We start from the raw sequence: 19,531 nt of genomic DNA, 5'->3' as shown, positions 1-19,531 counted from the left end.
AAAATGAATATGTACCTATAAGGAATGATTTGAAATGATTCACTAAATATGTGAGAAAGTGTTTCATGTAGTATGATACCAAGTAAAGCCTTCATAATTACTTTATATCTTTACTGCCCATAATAGATTATATCTTGTTGAGCTGTTGGCCAGGGAACCCAAAAGAAACTCCCAAACATTGCATGTTATTCTTTGCTATTTACAACCTACTTACTTAGGAAAAGTAGGGATGGTAACTAATTAGAAGTTTCACCCACACTGACCAGCGCTCATAGTATTGTAAAGTACTCTTCATTCCATCAGAGGAGAAAGGTGACCATTAGCCCAGCTACAAACACTGTGATCTATAATGGTAAACTGACTTCTAGATATTTGGGTGCAATCACAACACAAATGTTGCAGAGGGAATCAACCATTCTCTGAAATGGAACACAAGCCTGACAGTGAACATGAACTTCAGACTAAAAAGAACATGGGTGTAGGTGAGTGATGTGGGAGAGTCTTCTGTTTGTGTTGATTTCATTCATTAATAAAGAAACTGCCTTGACCCATTTAATAGGCCAGCCCTTAGGTGGGTGGAGTAGACAGAATAGGAAGAAGGAAGTGAGGTAGATGGCTCAGACAGTCACCATGTTTCTCCTCTCTGAGATGGACACAGGTTAAGATCTCTCCTGGTAAGCGACCACCTCGTGGTGCTACACAGATTACGAAATATGAGTTAAAGCAAGATGTGAGGATTAGATAATAAGAGGCTGAAACAAATGAGCCAGGCAGTGTTTAAATGAATACAGTTTCTGTGTAATTATTTTGGGTAAAGCTAGCTGGATGGCAGGACACAGCCCGCCATTCTATCTACAGGTGAGAACAAAATAATGAGGTTCTGATAAAGAAATCTAGCAATAAAATTACTCTCATGACATACCTGTAGGCCAATGCTTCACTCAACCATCATCGGTGAAGCTTCTTCCAATAAATGGGAACTAGCATGTAGAATTTCAAGTGTGCAATGCACAGGTTGAGAGAACAGAAGCACTCAGTCATATATGAATGTTTTCACCAAGCTCCTCCCTCAACCCTAAGGACTCTGCAAAAGAAGAGGTCAAAAGTTTTTAAGACCCAGAATTGATGGATGACTCCAAGGAAACAGATCTTCCAGACGTACCTGAACTAATGAACTCACAGAGACTTACTGCAAGCACAATTCTTGCACAGGCTCAAACTACATAGGATCTCAAAAATTAGAGATGTACTCAAAGACTCCCAACCATAACCAAGAAGCTTTCTGCAATTGATACCTGCTGTAAAAGGAAAAATCAGATTTTTGCAATGGAGTACAATTGGGTTTATTAATGTAATTTCAAATACAGTGCTCAAAAATAAATGGCTAACACAAAATAAAATCAAATGTATTTCATAAACCTTTGTCTCATTTTTCATTATTAAGAATTTTATTGTTTGTGTGTCTTATTCGTCTTTTGACGGTTTATTTGGATAACAATTCAACTTTTTAAATCCCAGTCTTTAAAAATTCCAAAGTCTAGCCTTGATATGAGGGGTTGTGCCTAGTCTTGTTTGGTTGATATCCCTGGAAATCCTGCTTTCTTTCTGTAGCAGAACAAAGAAGAAATGAATCTGGCAGAAGAGCCAAGAACTGGGAGGAGTGACAGAAAGAGAGACTTTCATTGGGATGCAATGTATAAGAGAATTTTATACATATAGTAAAAGTTTAAAGATCTATTTAAAAGAGCCAAGATTCCTTTAAAACAGCTTTTACTATGATCAAACCAAAAACAGTGCTTTAAAGAAATATTCTGTCCTCTTTGTCGTTCCGTATGCAAATGGTGGCTCCTGATCTAGAAAAGTTCTCACTTTGCTTTTCAGGTAGTCTTTTTTTTTTTTTTTTAAATCTAGTTTTCTAAAGAATGGTCAAGATTCTAGGTTTGAGGCAACACAGGCTCTTCAGCAAATGAGAAGGGAAGGCTTCATGTGCTTGTTAAAATGAAGCTTTGGCATATTGTTGGTTACTTCTCCTAAACTATTAACTTCTATCGATTCATTTCACCAAAGATAATTTCAGTGTTTTCTCTTGTAGAAATTAGCTTTCTGCAATGTGCATTCGAGACACAAGGTAACAAATATTTTGAAATAGCATGCATGTAAAGTGCATATTGGATGAATACATGGCAAAGCCAAATTGAAGGTTTCAGAGAGTAATTACTGTGAAGCCTTTGACATTCTCCTTTGGGGTCTATTATCTGATCAGAGTGAAATACCATTCCGGTGTCCTGTCCTGAGAGGTGCCCTGTTATTTTCATTGACACCTTTTTTTTTTACAATGTATTTTAGCTGTTTCTTAATTCTGAAATTTTTATTTTTCCTTAGTCTCCACTATTTGACTATAATATATGTAGGTGTGCACCTGTGATTAATTTAGAAAAATGTCTTGTTAATTTAAATATATTCATTAAATATTCAAAAATAATTTAAGATTTTTCTCCTTCTTTATACTTCCTGTCTTGCAAACTGTAGAAAATGAAAATAGTCATATAACTTTGGTCAAAATATCTTACTCTCTTCATTCCAAGTTTTTCTCTTGTTTTAATTTTTTGGCCTTAATTATCAAATTTTCCAGCTGTATACTGCTTAAAAGTGCTTCTAATTTCTATCGTGTTTTGTACCTTTCTTGCCAAGATTACATGTTAAGTCTGTAAGGCGTCTCTCGAGATGTAAATGATATCATAATATATATGTTGAATACCATGTAGCTCTAATTTAATCTTTTTTTTCATCCTTCCTTTTACTTTCTTGCAGTATAACCTGGACATCTCTTTCTGCTTTGTTGTAGAATTCTAAAATGTATATGTTATTCATTGTGCTTTTCCACTGTCAATGTGACTGTCTTCAACAACAATTAGTGCAAATATGTTCCAATAAATTTCTGTACCTTGGCTCATCATAGACTTCTGGTAGTTTTTGTTAATAAAGGGTGCTGAGTAAATTTAATGCCAGACCACTCTTCTTAATGTTGTATGGCATCACTGTTTCGATCAGTGTGAGCTGCAATACCCATGTGCTCCCCACAAACTATATGCCATTATCAGGTTTGTGAATAGTTATTATGAAAGAAGAAAGAGAGATGTCATTTTATTTTTTATATGTAAGTTGTTAATCTATAACATATTGGGGAAGCTCATTTTTATTTTTGTTGTTTTTGACAATCAATTTTCGTGTAATTTTTCCCTTTTGAGGTTGTTTCAGTTTAAATGTTGACATATGAAACTGGATGTTTTAGACTATATGATATCAGTATGACATAGGTCTAATAATGGAACATATCTTCATGTTTTAGACATTGGCAAATAATAAAGGCCTAGGTACTTTCAAAATCGCTCAAAATCCAAGATGACCTCAGGTTAAATCACCAACATGCTCACTAAGTAGAGTGTTTGTCCCAGAAGAGATCTCAAAAGAACATACAATAGATTAGGGTGAGCATGCTTATAACAACCGCACTTGGGATGTGAAGTCAGGAAGACTCAAATGTTAATGTCATTTGGACTTCAGCATAAAGTGAAAGCCAGGCTATAAAGTACAAATAAAACCTTAAAAAGGCAATATATGAATGAAAGGGTTTTCAAAGATGTTTGTGAAGTTTTCATAATACACAAAATGCTGTCAGTTTCAAGTAGGCTTACATATTAAAATTATTTAATCAACATTTCAATTATTGAGGAAAGGAAGCCTTCTCCTACATATCCAAACATGCCATTATTATTGGCATTTTAATTTAACAAAAAAGTTTTTATTATGCATGCTTCCTCTTTTCTCTAAAGAAACTTTAAGTACATGTTGTTTAATATAGATTTGGCATTTTGTTATGCAGCTTAGGAAGGTAAAAGCTAACAGAAATCCTGTATAGGAAAATTTATTCTTACATTTGGTGATGTGGTGTTGCCAAGAAACTTCATGTGAATGAGCTATGAAATAAACATTACTTTCACATTATCTTTGTGTTTGAAAATCCAGACCTCCCAGCAGTCTTATTACAAAGAAAGAGTAATTGAGCTTCCCAACATTAAATCTTCTTTAGAAGTGATAGTCTACATGCATAAACTACCTCTACTGGAAATTATAGACCCTGTACTTCTGCAGTAATAGACTTGTTATTTCTAGGTCTGTATTGCCTTGCATTGCTTCAAACACTCTGCAATTCAGTAGATCCCTGTCTCAAGACTCTCCTATGTAAAGAGAAAAACAGAAATGAAAATTAATGATAGTGCTAGATACGATAAAAGTATCCTTCCTAATGCATCTAGTAATAAAGCTTAAGTATATAACTTGATTCGCCCATTCAGCCATTCTGTGTGCATGTTTATCTGTCCCCAGATCACACTGTGAGAAAAATATTAACACCATTTCTCATGAACCTGGACATTTGCCAAGGAAAGCAAATGGACAAGCAACAGGAAGATGCTGTCAACACAGAGTCCCAACAGAGAGACAAATACCTCTGAGCCAAGGCCAGCTACACCACTATGAACACAGTTGGTATATTGATGGGTATGGATGACACATTAAGTTTGTGACTAATCTGTTGCAAAGGTTAATTGTGTGTTCATTTTCACTTAAAATACTTTTAGAAAGTAAAATTGATATTACTCACGTGTTATCTATATCTAGATCCAGTTAATTGAGCATAACAAAGTAAACTTACTAAACTATATGAGATTTAAACCTGTATGCATGAATAACTAAAGATCTATTAAATACCTAAATATTGGTATTTGTGACGGTAGGTGTATTGACCCGCTTTGGATGAAAGAAATAAATATGATTGACTTAATTTATAGGGAACATTGATAATTGGAAAAAACCTTCACATGTAATAAATAAATCAATAAATTAATACAGTTTAATTCAGTGCAAAATGATCAACAGAGGACAGATGCTGCTGCTAAGTATTACCAGTAATTAAACATTAATCCGATCAAAGTGTGAACACTTCCCCAAATATTGCCCATTTTATCTCCTGATATGTCCATTGTAAAAGTGGAAACATAATAGTTCTGGGGTTTCAGTTATATCAAGCAATAAATCCTAGTTATTGTTCGAGAAAACTGATGAAAGGAATTATATCTTAAAAATAAATGATGAAAATTAATGTATACACTTATTCAATCATCAAAGAAGTTAACTCAATAAGAAGACACAGGTCTTTCTCCTCAGAATGTTTGTCTAGCCTAACATAACATCAGCAGTGGATGACCTTATTTACTAAACTCAAAAGGAGCAATTTTTCTCCTTTTCCTCTAAAGAATGTCTGCCCTTCCCCATCTTACTGTCATCAACCACCTATTTTGCGATGAGACATTCTGCCTAACTTTTATATTTACATTCAAGTTATTTTTCTCTCTGTTTCTTTGGTTGGACTTGCTTCTGAAACAAACTAGTATTCTGTACCCTACTGTACAAAGCAGCAAGACACCCTTGAAAAATGAGAGATCAAAGACAGACAATGATAGACACAGCAGATCAATGATAAAGCCCTTCTGAGATGAAGAGATGCTAAAAACAGGACCATCTCTGCACTTCATACTATTTCCAGGGAAGAGACATAAATACACGTTTTACTTGCCTGTCTTTAATCCCTTCCCAGAAGTGATGAAAAGTTAGGACATTTTTTGTTTGTTTGTTTTCAAGGTCAAATTATCTGAGACTCAGAAACCTGTTATCTTTCCATAGGTAATAGAATTTGAAAATTCTATTTGTTGATAAAGTGCTCACAGTATATTGTGGAAATTTTGATGAAACACTGCCCACCAAACTGATGAATTTTCTAAAATATATATTATTTGAAATTTCAGAAAAGACTTTATTACTAAAAGTAATGAAGTAAACATGACAAGGCAAATGAAAATAGCAACTGAAAATTAAACCTATTAGAATTTACTTGACAGAGTGTGGGATTTCATCAATAACTTCTACCTCCAACCTCCACTCAAGCATTCTAAACATACACAGTTATGAAACCAGGATTCAATGTTCCCAAGCTTTGAGTCAAAAGTGTGCTTGCAGATCTAGCAGGGAACTCTCAGATATTAAAGGTTTGATTGATCTACAACAAAACAGTCAACAATTTGTGAGATTAGGAAAATTTATTTTTCAATTACATTTTAGAGATTTTTTAATTTTAAGACTGTGATTACTAGATTATAAAAAATAAATACTGGCCGGGCGGTGGTGGCGCACGCCTTTAATCCCAGCACTCGGGAGGCAGAGGCAGGCGGATCTCTGTGAGTTCGAGACCAGCCTGGTCTACAAGAGCTAGTTCCAGGACAGGCTCCAAAGCCACAGAGAAACCCTGTCTCGAAAAACCAAAATAAATAAATAAATAAATAAATAAATAAATAAATAAATAAATAAATAAATACTGTTCTTGGTGGAGTAAAATCCATACACATATATGCATGTGTGTATACATATATTTGCCAGCATGTCTATATCCATATATTGCATACATGTATATGTAAAACAAATTTTATATAAATGATAAAATTTTGCTTTCGCTTTAAGTCAATGTGTCTACTAGCCTGAAAAATGAAGTGAGAGAAAAAACCATGTCCTGCCATATGCATTCTTTGTATTGGATGTATTTCTACTGTGGAGTAGTGTATTTTAATAAAGATTTGGCTGTAACACCTGCTAAAGTTTTTCTTCTGGGATTGGGTGTCCGGTTTAAACCAGATTCTAATTAACTTTAAAGAAATCCATTAAGACTTTAGTTCATCTGTTTTAGAATAAGGGGTCAATGAGAAGTCAAGATTTTAAATTCAAATTAAATTAACTGTGCTCTGTGAAAATATTTCTATTCAGAGCCTCCTACAAGAAGTGACAAGGTTTAACCTTCTTTGAATTATTCCTCTGCTGCTTAATACCTGTTTAAGGGATATTCATTTTTCTATTTTAGACTATACCCTGATTATTGCTGCTCAGACTGGAGCACAGACATATTACTGTGAAACTGGCTATGTACCATCTTCATGTATTAGTGTTTCATTTTGTGCTTAACAATGTCAGACAGAAAGTTCCCTCTAATTCAGTTGTAATTCTATTTAAATAAATGATTTTTTATTCTTAATTTTGAGATTTTTATGTATGCATATATTATATAAAAACACATAATGCATTTACATAAATGCTATGTTTTGTAAGAATATCTTACTAATTAACTTAAAATTATTTAATAAAATACCTCAAGAATATCAAAACAGATGAAAGGAAATAAAATGGCTGTTATCTGTGAATTTATTATCAGCAAGAATTTAAACTGAATTTTAAAGTGATTATGATTATGTTCATCAGGCTAGAGATGAGAAAAGGCACATACTATAGGATCATGGCTTTAGGAAGGTCACAAATCTGATTATAAATGAAGGCAAACCATAAAATTCATCTGTTACTACAGACGAACACAGTATGAACCTACTCATAAGTGGATCTTAGATGTAAATCAAACAAGCTTATTGTCCAAAACCCCAGAGAAGTTAGGTAACAAGGAGAACACTAAGACAAATATATATGGATTCCCTGGGGAAGAGGAAATAGACAACTCCAGATAAAATTGGGAGCATAGACCAGGGTGGAGAAGAGAGGTTGGAAAGACAGGGTAAGAGGAGAAGGGAAGAGGGGAGGAGAACATGAAGAAATGGGATGGTCAAGATGGAAGAAGGACAGAGAGAGAGAGAGAGAGAGAGAGAGAGAGAGAGAGAGAGAGAGAGAGAGAGAGAGAGAGAGAGAGAGAGAGAGAGAGAGAGAGAGAGAGAGAGAGCGAGCAAGGAAAGAGATATCTTGACTGAAGAAGCTACTATGGGACTAGCAAGAAACCTGGCACTAGGGAAATTCCTAGGAATTCACAATAATGACCCCAGCTAAGACTCTAAGCAATAGTGGAGAGCGTACCTGAACTGGCTTTCCCATATAATCAGATTGATGACTACCTTAATTGTTGTCATAGAAACTTCATCCAGTAACAGATGGTAGCAGGTGCTGAAATCCACAGCTAACTCTGAACCGAGCTTCTAGAGTCTAGTTGAAGAGAGGAAGGAACGATAATTTGAATGAGTCAAGATCATGATGGTGATACCCACAGAAACAGCTGAGCTGAGCTAGTGGGAGTTCACTGACTCCAGACTAACAGCAAGGGAAGCTGTACAGGTAGGTCCAAACTAGGTCCTCTGAACGTGGGTGACAGTTGTATGGCTGGGGTAGACTGTGAGGTTACTGGCAGTGGGACCAGGATTCAAACCTAGTGCCTGAAATGGCTTGTTTGAGCCCATTCTCTTTGGAGGGATACCTTGTTCAGCCTAGATATAGGGGGAGCGCTTGGCCTTGCCTCAAAGTGATGTGCCAATCTTTGTTGACTCCCTGTGGGAAGTCTTACCCTCTCTGGGGAGTAGATGGGGGTTGGGTAGGAAGAAGGTGTGGGGAACAGAAGGAAGGGAGGGAGAGAGAAAGATTGGTGTATAAAATAAGAAAGGATTGTTTTAAACCATAAATTTAAAAAAAATCGTACTTGAAAACTAGGAAAAAGAGTTGTGTCCCGTAATTATAGTGTGGAGTCCCTGGGAATCCAGATGTGGTGTAGTGGAAATACAGCAGATGATATGAAAAACATTGAGGATGTCTTCAGGTTATTTTCTCAGGCAGGTAAAGCTCTTGGCATTAAGCAGGTGATTCATTCAGTCTCAGAGAACATCTCGGGAAATACAGAACTACTAAATTTAGAATAATCTCTTAGGAGGGAGTAGAGAAGGCCTTTAGCTTTTGGGAGCTTTCTCATGTCCTGCTACTTTCCTTCATCAAAAGTTCAAGGCCCTAACTACAAATTCCTCCCTACATATAAATCAAGCCTTGCTGCTAGCTGGAACAAGTTTATCATACACTGAGAGCAGCAGCCACAGCCTGCTCCTGAACACGTACAAGTCAGCCATCCAATCCCACTTGTCCTCAGAGCCAGGAAGCCTGAGTATACATTGCACCTTTGATGCCTGAGTTCAAGATGATAACCATAACCAAAGGTCACTTAGGAAATTTGCTGATTCCACTAATATTACAGCACTGCAGGTAACAGATAGATGCCTCCCACTGTCTCTTAGGAAAAAAAAAAAACCAACAAAATTAGGTACTTACAAAGAGCAATTGAATTGGATAATCAAATAAATTCAGATGTGCTGTTGATTAAATCATGGGCCAGTGTTCTGTGACTGTTTTCCTTATGCAGTTGCCTTCTGGTTTCACAGAAGCTGTTCCCTCTCCAGCACTGCCTCTGTTTTGTCAGAGAGAATAAAGAGGAGTAGTATTATTTTCCTCTTCCTGGAAAAATGAACCTGAGATAGAACCCGCAAAAGATTTTCAATTTTGTGATGTAAAATAGCTATCCAAGACATATAATCAGAGGTAAGGGAAGCCCTACTTTCTCAAAAACAAACAAACAAAAAAACAAAACAAAACAACAACAGCAAAAACAAAACAAAACAAAATAAGCAGCAGAACAGAGATAGACAGTCATGGAACACATTCAGAATCCAATGTATGGTCCCCAAATAAGTTGATCGACATCAATTTTTCTAATATATTCATGAAATCAGTAAATGTTAACATAGTGAAATATTTATCTGTAATTTGGCAGGCATAGAGAGAGGATTATTAGAAATTAGTTAGGAATACTTTGGAAATAGTCTAAACATTATCTAATGACCCTCATATTGTTTAAAGACTGCAGGTAAAAGTCATGCACTGTATGTTCCATAGATACTAGATTTCTTTAATAAGCCTCTATCAATAAAACATGTTAAAACTCAGTGGAAACAAGCAGCAGTTTGAAGCCCATATCCTTCAGCCTTCAAAGACAGCCATCGTAACTACAGAAACAAGCATCAGTTCTATATTTTAATAGCAAATTACTCTGCCAAGGAAACAATATTTTTTACAAGAATTGGATAAAATATTTTGATTGCTTGGCAAGGATTGTTTGGTCACAAATAATACATCTCAAAATCATGTGTCTTCCTCTGAGTGATTGTTTCTAATAGGTGGACATGTTTCACATGCTAAAATACCCTGTAACATTTAAGCAATAAAAGGCAATTAAGTAAAAATAAAACTATGTCTCTCTGAGTATTGGTTAGAGAGAAACTGGCATTCAATCTTAGTTGCTTTCAATGGACTATGAGCTGTTTTCAAACAACTGTCAGTGTTTAAATGAACTTTGTCTCTTATGGAACTGCAAGTGTATAACAAAGAGGCAAGCTGTTAGAATTCTTCACTATTGATTGCTTGAGGAGTTTCTCCAAACAGTTTGTCACAAAGGGTAGAATATAATTAGTTTAAGGAAAAAGACTGTAAACAATTTTGGTAAAAATATAGTTTATTATAGTATAAGTTTTTGTTTCTGATATAGATATATAACTGAAACACACATCTATAAAATTTATGCTTAACATTATTGGTTTACTTATATTAAGTAACTACTGTATGCATGCCTCTGTGTGGCCAGCTGTATGATGCCAAACTTTTGAACTGAGCCAAGGGCTTTAGCAATTTATTTTTTAAAATAATTTTTTTTAAAATTTAAAATTTTTTTTAAATATAGTTATACCATTTCCCCTTCCCTTTCTACCCTTCAAACATTCCTATATGCCTCCTTGTTCTCTTTCAAATTAATGTCATCTTTTATCATCAAATGTTGTAACATACAAATATGTTAATCCATATACATATATATTCAAAGTACATAAGTACAACCTGCTCAGTCAGTATAAATTTACTTGAATGTATGTATTCATGGTTGACCATCTGATATTGGATAATCAGTCAGTGTGCTCTACCATGCAGAAGAAAATTTATTTTGTTTTCAGCATTCCTTACTTAGTTCCTGTAGTTTTTTGGAAAGCAAATAATATTTTTTTACAGAAAAGTCATATTTAATATTTTATCATGCTATATTTTACTAAAATTTCTATGAGCCTCTTTCTGCTGATGAGTAGCAGTTGAATATACCTCCTCAAAATAGATATAGGATGAATACAATATATATTTGTTTATTAAGTGATGAACATGTTATTTGTCTATTATGTTTTCAATGTATTATGAATTTTGATTAGCAAGATTTTAACTTTTAAGATGACTATGTTATTAAATGACAATACCTGTAACATTTTATAACAATAATTGGATTTTTTTAGTGCATGTCATCTCTTCTGAAATAATCTCTTCTGTAATTGCATCAAGTATTTAGGTGTCTGAATTAACCAAATAATTCTTTATAGTCGTATTTTGATGTCTTCATTTCTTTTGACTTAATTAATTGCACAATGAGAAGAGAAGCCCGGATAAATAATCTAATATTATTTAACTAAATATTACTTATATGTTGATATCAGATATAAGATATAATTAGAGTACATATTTTATGTGGAAGCTCCTCTAAGTATATATTGTAACTACTGATACTATAAACGTTTAAAGAAGTAGAATAAAATATTTACATACATGATAAGGATTTCAAAGAAGTTGTAAAATAAGGTGAAAATTTAGTGTTTACTTAACTGGTAAGAAGGAAAATGAAGTGTATGAGACTTCTATATTTCTTTAAGTTCAAAGCAAAAGATCCCCTTTGAAATTTAACTTTCATTATTTCCAGCTTTTTTAATACAAAAGAGTAAATAGTCACTGGGTTCTTCAATACCATTTGTTGAATGGTCGGATATTGATAAAACGTGTGAATATGAACAATCCTTCTGCCATCATTTGTGATTGTTCTCCGAAATAGGCACCATCACCGGGGATTTGTTTCAGGACTCTTTAGGTATTGAATCTATGTGTGCTCCAATCAAATAGACAAGATAGAAAGCTACCTGCATATAATTTACGCTTATCTCACATATATTTTAAATTGTCTCTAGGTTACTTGTGACCAAATTTAAATGGTATCTTTTAAATAAAATTGACAAGATCAGAATTTTGTGCATTGTTTACTACACGCACGCACACACGTGAGTGCATGCACGCGCGCGCGCGCACAAGCGCGCGCGCGCGCGCACACACACACACACACACACCATGGAAAGACGCAGATGTATTTCATGGCTGCTGAAATCTGCAGATATGGATTTCATAGAGAGAAAGGGATAACTATATATGTGTGCCTGCAAGGCATCAGAGAAAATATTATAGGCACTACACTTCAACTATGTGACTTCAGCCTAATTTTCTAACCTTTTTGTGGTATAAGAAAATGAATGTCTTGGGGGAATGTTATAAATATTAAGTCAACTAGCAGCATTTGCTAAATACTGAAAATATTCCATGTAGCATCAATACTAAGACTTTCAAAAATATTACCTATATTAGGCCATGAGATATATATTAATACAGTAAGCTTTGATAAAGTTACTGCTTAACATTTGATTTCTACCAGTGCTTTATTGTGTGATTTTATATTTTGTATATTAGGGCCTTTCTGTTTGAACAAATTGGAAGGCATCAGGAGAACACTGTCCTTTAATTTTATTATGTTTTTCTTGGCACAGATGTTATAATTTTCATATGAAATCCATCTTAGATTATCCCCTGCCAACTTGTACTAGCTACAGAGTTGTAACATGAGGGGCTGGCTTGTTCGGGGTTTCTGTCCTGCCCAGTTCCCCACAGCTGGCAAGCCCCAAAGAAATTTACACAGAGATCTCCATAAGTTATAAAACTGATTGGCCCATTAGCTCAGGCTATATATTAGCTCTTGTAGCTTATATTAAACCATTATTCTTATCTATGCTAGTCACATGGCCTGGTACCTTTCACAATGGGGCAGGTCACATGTTTCTTCTTTGGTGTTTGGGCTGGACTGCAGAGGGAACTTTCCTGCTTTCCAGAATATTCCTGTTCTCTTTGCTCCACTTCTACTTCCTGTCTGGTTTTCCCTCCTATACTTTCTGCCTGGCCAATCAGCATTTATTTAAAACATGATTGACAGAATATAGACAATTCTCCCACACCAAGTGTAAATGCCCAAATAAATACTGGGAGAAGAAAATTATGTTAAAGTGATTGCTACATTCTCAATCTATGCTTTATATTTTCTACAAATAGAAACAAAATTAAACTTGAAGGAATATTTCCCCTGACTTCCAAAATTGCTTAGGATAATTTAATTTTATTTTTTTCTAGAGAAACTGATTAGAAATATGTCCAGAAATCACTTAATTCTGAATTATTTTGTGTGAATATTTCTACTCCATGTTTCAGGCTATGACAAGAGCAGTGAATTTGTGAGTTTATTTTGGGTCAGGATACTCAAGATAAATCAAATGGTTGACTCAAAATTAGGCATTAACATTTCTACAAAGGAAAATCAACCAAAAAATTGATGTGGACACTATATTTTTACTATCAGTTCAACAACATGCTTAAATTCTATTAAAATATATGTAAAGTGGTATGTGTGTGTGTACATGAATTTACACACATTGGGCAAAAATAAGAGAATTGTTCCATTTCTATTCCATTCTTTGCCTTGGCCCCTTAAGGCAGTCTCTGAAGAGTTTATTGTGCCAGTGAGCTGACCACTGAGCTTCCAGGATCTAGTTACCTCAATGTCTGAGAACTGTGATACAGGTGCATGAATCCATTCCCAGCTTTTGTTAGGAATTTTAATTCAGGTCCTTAAGATTATCTAGTAAATTTTCATAACCACTGAAAAATTCCTACAATGCTCTATAGAATTTTTAAAAATATAGTGACTTAGACAGTTCATTATTTATTAAAAAATAATATACATTTGTAACCCAATATTTGAGTATTTGAAAATTAAAAAAAATCAGCATAATAAATGGATACATATTACTTCAAAGAAAACACATAAGACCCTTGATTAATACTGTCATTTGTCTTTGCAAAAGAAATATACTATTTTCCTTAAAAAAAATCTTTATTTCTAAGATGTGGTTTGAGAGATGTTACATAATTATTGTCATATCCTTATGTAAAGAAGGGATTAGCATTTTCACAAATTGAAGCATTAAGAGATAATGAGGGAAGGAATATGATTTCTATATTATATAGAATATGTTGATCCTAGAGAAATACATAATTAACTCTTAATTATCTTGTATGGATGCCACAACTTTGCACTCAGAATAGACAATTTATCATTAAGGTTCATGTTCATTTTGAAAAAACAAAGATAGATTGGAGTTATTTTTATATTAAATTAATACTTATCAAGATGTATTGAACAAGGATACTAAATATGATCACAATTTATAAAATTAATCACTCTTACCCATAAATAATGGCATTTTTCCAATGGGTAAATGGGTACAGGATGTAAGATTCATGGGTGGAATGATAAACAGAAATTTGAATTCTATTGTAAACTGTCCCATTGACAAGTGAAACTTGGTATCTCTATACAATGTGATCAGTATAATGAATGTCACTTGCTCTAATTGCAAAACTAAAATGCTCTTTCTTTGATGCCACCACTTTTTGTGCTCACTTTTTAAAATCCCATGACTACTATCATAAGAAGTAAGCAGTTTATCAGTTTTCTCTGTATTTGTTAGTAGAACAGTTTGATACCTTTCTCACTGATGATCCTGCCATATAAAGATTAAGGTTAAAGGTTTTATTAGGATGGGTCTAACATGAAAAACTCCTTCCTGTGCTCTATATTATGGAGTACCAGAAAGCACTATAGATTTTGTCACAGAAGGAAAGCAATTGATCATTCTACCTAGCTGTGACACCTATGAACTACAGCAGTAACCAGCATAGGAGAATGCCCATGAATGTACAATAACTGACACTCACATATTAATGGTTAGCAATGTCTGTATAACTGTACTTAAAAATCACTCACCAGGAGGGAAATCATGCCTGGTACTAGAAACTAGGCAAACTAGCCTGGCTAGTGAGGTCATGGACCTGAATAGAGAATCTACCGCTGCCACTTTGATAGGCCAATATAATATCTAACTATATTCTTATATCTATTGATAAGTGTAGCTATGAAAACTCATCAAAAAACTATTATTAATGCAATGGTGTTAATCACAGAATACTCACTACTTACAACCTAAGGCCCAGTAGATTGTGGGGAACCTAGATCCAGTGAATATATACACCAGCAACATCACCCCAACATCTACAGTGCCAGGAATATTAGGAAAGAGGGGAAGACCTATGTTTAAGAACAAGAATACAAAGCAGTCTGCTGTGAGACTGACTTTCCTAGAAAAGGATACAAAAATGAAATATAAACAATAATAAGAGGGGGCTGGAGAGATGGTCAGCAGTTAAGAGCACTGACTGCTCTTCCAAAGGTCCTGAATTCAATTCCCAACAACCATATGGTGGCTCACAACCACCTATAATGAGATCTGGTGCTCTCTTCTGGCCTACAGGCAGGATACTGTATAAATAAATAAATCAATCTTTAAAAAATAATAAGATTTAGAAACATTATAATATAAAAGAATGAAAAGCTTTACTAGTTCCCAGCATAGGCAAAGAACCACAAGTACTGACTGCTGAGATAGAGAATAATAATCTTTCCTAGGCATGAAGCTGATTGGTCTATAAGATGCAGGGGCAGTTTTATCACCCCTTAGAATACCTGAATTAAGATATATTTACTCTAACCACTAAAGAAAAGGCTAATCCAGTAACAGTTTCATAAGGAAAAAAAAAAACCTGGCAATATGTGGTCTAGCTCAATTCTTGATAAGACCTTTAAAGCTAGAAAATCACAAGATATAAACAGAATGTACTTTTTAATTTGATTTCATCTAAGTTAATATAAACCTTGAAACATTAGTCACAGGATACAGAGGGGAAAATGATCATATATGAAACTATATGAGTGATAACGACAACACCACACTCTATATCTATCCATCTCTATATCTCTATCTGTCTGTCTCTCTGTCTATCTATCTCTCTACTTTTCTAAAATAATTGAAAACAGATTTGAACACCAGATGGAGAAAAATAAGACAGGCTGGAGGGAGGAAATGGAAAAATGAGAGTTTATAATTATATTTTAAGTAAAATGTATTCGTAAAACGATTAAAGGCTTTCAACTGGTAGGTCGTCGGGTTATTTTAACTTTAAAATGTTTTAACATGCTGGGGATTAATAGAAAGCACAGGCTCTAAGAAGCTTGGATGGATGGTATAAGGAAGTGACCACAGTGGTCTGATTCTTTAACAGTACTGGCTGAGAGATACCAATGGTCATGAAATTGGTACAGTAAGAGATACCATGAAAGGTTTTGCAGTGCCAGTGTAAATTATTTCTTATTACTATTTTAAATTTAAAAATTTTTGTATAATGTATTTTGATCATGTCCAGGTTTTATGGTTCTTTTTAATAATATTTCTTTCGTTTTTGAGATTATAGCATAATTACATAATTCCCCCTTACCTTTCATTAATGTACATTGCTATATCCAAAACTCTTATTTTCTACTTATATAATCATACATGCAACCCTGTTATAAATAGATTTTTATATGAATATTTCCAAATCATCTGACCTTACATATCCAGGTATCATATCAAATAATTTAGATGTGCTTAATATAATGTTAGTAATATGTAAAATAATACAAGATGAAGACACTATTTTTCCATCTCATGTCCTTAGTGATTACATTTTTTTCTAGTGAAGAAAGAATTGTTCTATAAGTTCCCTCAAATAAGATAATTTAGTTTATGATGCTTTTTTACTATAAGAAGTTATAAAAGAAATGTGCATTCAGTAGAAAATGATTCATATTTGAGTTCTTATCTTTACTTATGCTAGCACCGTGCTATTGCAAACTGTCTCCAATGCTGGACTCTCTCACCGAGCTGCTACAATATCATGTGTATGTGAATAAACAGCTAAAATTTTTTGACAGTTCATTCTTTCCCCAACTATGATATTTAATATCTAAGGCAAATACATTGCATTTTAATTATAATTATAACAAGAAAATTTTGATGGGACTTAGTATAAGGTAAGAAGTATCTCTCTTTGCATCTGTTAGTAATCTCTATGTTTGTGATGCATTATTGTTTATGTTACAATATGAAAGTATTTTTCTGTCAATTCAACATTTGTTATGAGTTTCTTGGACTGAGAGGTGAACCAATGGCTGTACTAGTCTGTGCTTTTTAGCCTTTATAATCTTTTCAAAGATGTGCATATGATCTAACAATAGGACCTAATTTTTTATTTTTATTATTTATTTATTAATTAAAACTTTCCACCTCCTCCCATTTCCCTCCTATTTCCCCCACTTCCCCCCCCCCTCCAGTCCTAAGAGCAGTCAGGGTGTCCTGCCCTGTGGGAAGTCCAAGGTCCTCCCTCCAAGATCCTTCCTCCAAGGTCCTCCCCCTTCCCTCCAGGTCTAGGAAGGTGAGGATCCAAACAGACTAGGCTCCCACAATGCCAGTCCATGCAGTAGAATCAAAACCCAGTGTTATTGTCCCCATCTCCCCTTGCCCATCCCACCCCACCCCCAAGTTCCTAATTTTTGCCCGGCAATCTTGTCTACTTCCAATATCCAGAAGGAAAACTGTACGTTTTCCTTTGGGTTCATCCTCTTATTATCTTTTACTATCCATTTCTTCTTTTAAGACATTCCCTAGTTTTAGAGTGAATCATTTGGTGTGCATTCAAAATTAATCTGTTTATAGTGCCTTCATTTAACCTTTTTTATCTTCCTTAACCATTCTTACTTCCAAAAGAAATGTATTTATCAAAAATTAATCTTTCTTTAATTTATGGATATCAAAATAAATCTAAAGAGGTGATTTGATTACCAGTCCATTTACCAAAACAAAAGGAATAAGCTAACTCCTCATGTCTATAAAGTCCCCAGCACCAGAACTTTCATAAAGTCTACAGTCCTGGTCATAAATATTCCTCTGGAGTGGCCTCAGATCCAGTGAGAAATCACTTGATTATGCCAGTAGTAGTCAAGCCACTATTGCAGTTGTAAGTGACTTTCGAATGACAAATGGTATTGTAACTTATAAGGTCTATTAAAATGTCAAATACCTGTTTGGGTATATATTTATATTGACATATAATTTGCCTTATACATATTAATAATCTTCTCTTTTATGTATCATAGTATAGATAAGATCCATTTATATATCCCAGGGTGTCTTCCTACTCATACTCCTCCTCCTCAACATCTTGAATATTGGGAATTTAAGTGTACAATATTATGCCTGGCTTCTTTTTCCATTCCTTCATAGTATAGTGTCTATGAATGCACATAAATTCAAAATCTTAATGAAGTCCATTTCATCAAGACTTTTTAGTGATTCTCATTAAAAATAAAAGTTTTGTGTCCTCATTAAAATTTATTCAGCCATAAAAAAGAATGATATCCTCTCATTTGTAGCAAAATGGATGAACTGGGGGACATTATGTTAATTGAATATACCAGACTCAAAAAGAAAAGTACTGCATGTTCCCTCTCATATGTGAAAGTTTGAAATATGTCATTTTGATTGTAAAATGATAATTACTAGAAGTTGGGAAAGGATTGGAACATGGTGAGTGGAGAGAAGTTGGTAGAGTCCTGTTCACTGATAAAAAAATGTGCTCAGAATCATTATTTTAGTCTCTTCTATGAACAAATTTCAGTAAAATATCATCACTTCTTTTGTTCAGATAAAATATCACTTGTAAAAGTAGTCAGATTGACTTCTCAGGGTGAAGAGTGTCTCTAATTATCAAGTTACTTTTTCATATAAGTTTCATCAAGTTATATATTTAAATTATTATTTTTTAATTGTAGTTAATTATTTCTTTTATCTTTATTTTTCTATTCAAAAATTTCTACTCCCTCCCTTCCTCCTATTCCCCTTCTGCTCCCCCACTCACACTCCTCTTTCCCCTTCCAGTCTTAAGAGGGGGCAGGATACCCTGCCCTGTGGGAAGTCCAAGGCCCTCCCCCCTCCATCCAGGCCTAGGAAGCTGTGCATCCAAATAGACTAGGGTCCCAAAAAGCCAGTACATAAAGTATAAAAAAGTTCCAGTGCCATTATCATTGGCTTCTCAGTCAGCCCCCATTATCAGCTACATTCAGAGAGTCCAGTTTGATCACATGCTCGTTCAGTTCCAATCCAGCTGGATTTGGTGAGCTCCCATTAGATCAGGCACACTGTCTCAGTGGGTGGACCAACCCATCACGGTCCTGACTTCCTTGCTCATCTTCTTCCTCCTTCTGCTCTTCAACTGGACCTTGGAATCTCAGTCCAGTGCTCTGATGCGGGTCTCTGTCTCTATCTCCATCCATTGCCTTGCCGGACGAAGGTTCTATAGTGTTATTGGAGATATTCATCAGTGTGACTATGGGACAAGGTCAGTTTAGGCACCCTCTCCTCTGCTGTCCAAAAAGTTATTGTTCTTTTTAGGAGTTATCTTTATATATCTTTTATTAACTTTAGAATGTATAAATGATTCATTTGTT

This window comes from Arvicola amphibius, chromosome 9, assembly GCF_903992535.2.
Source record: "Arvicola amphibius chromosome 9, mArvAmp1.2, whole genome shotgun sequence".
Lineage (NCBI taxonomy): Eukaryota > Metazoa > Chordata > Mammalia > Rodentia > Cricetidae > Arvicola > Arvicola amphibius.
This window is presented reverse-complemented; position numbering follows the sequence as displayed.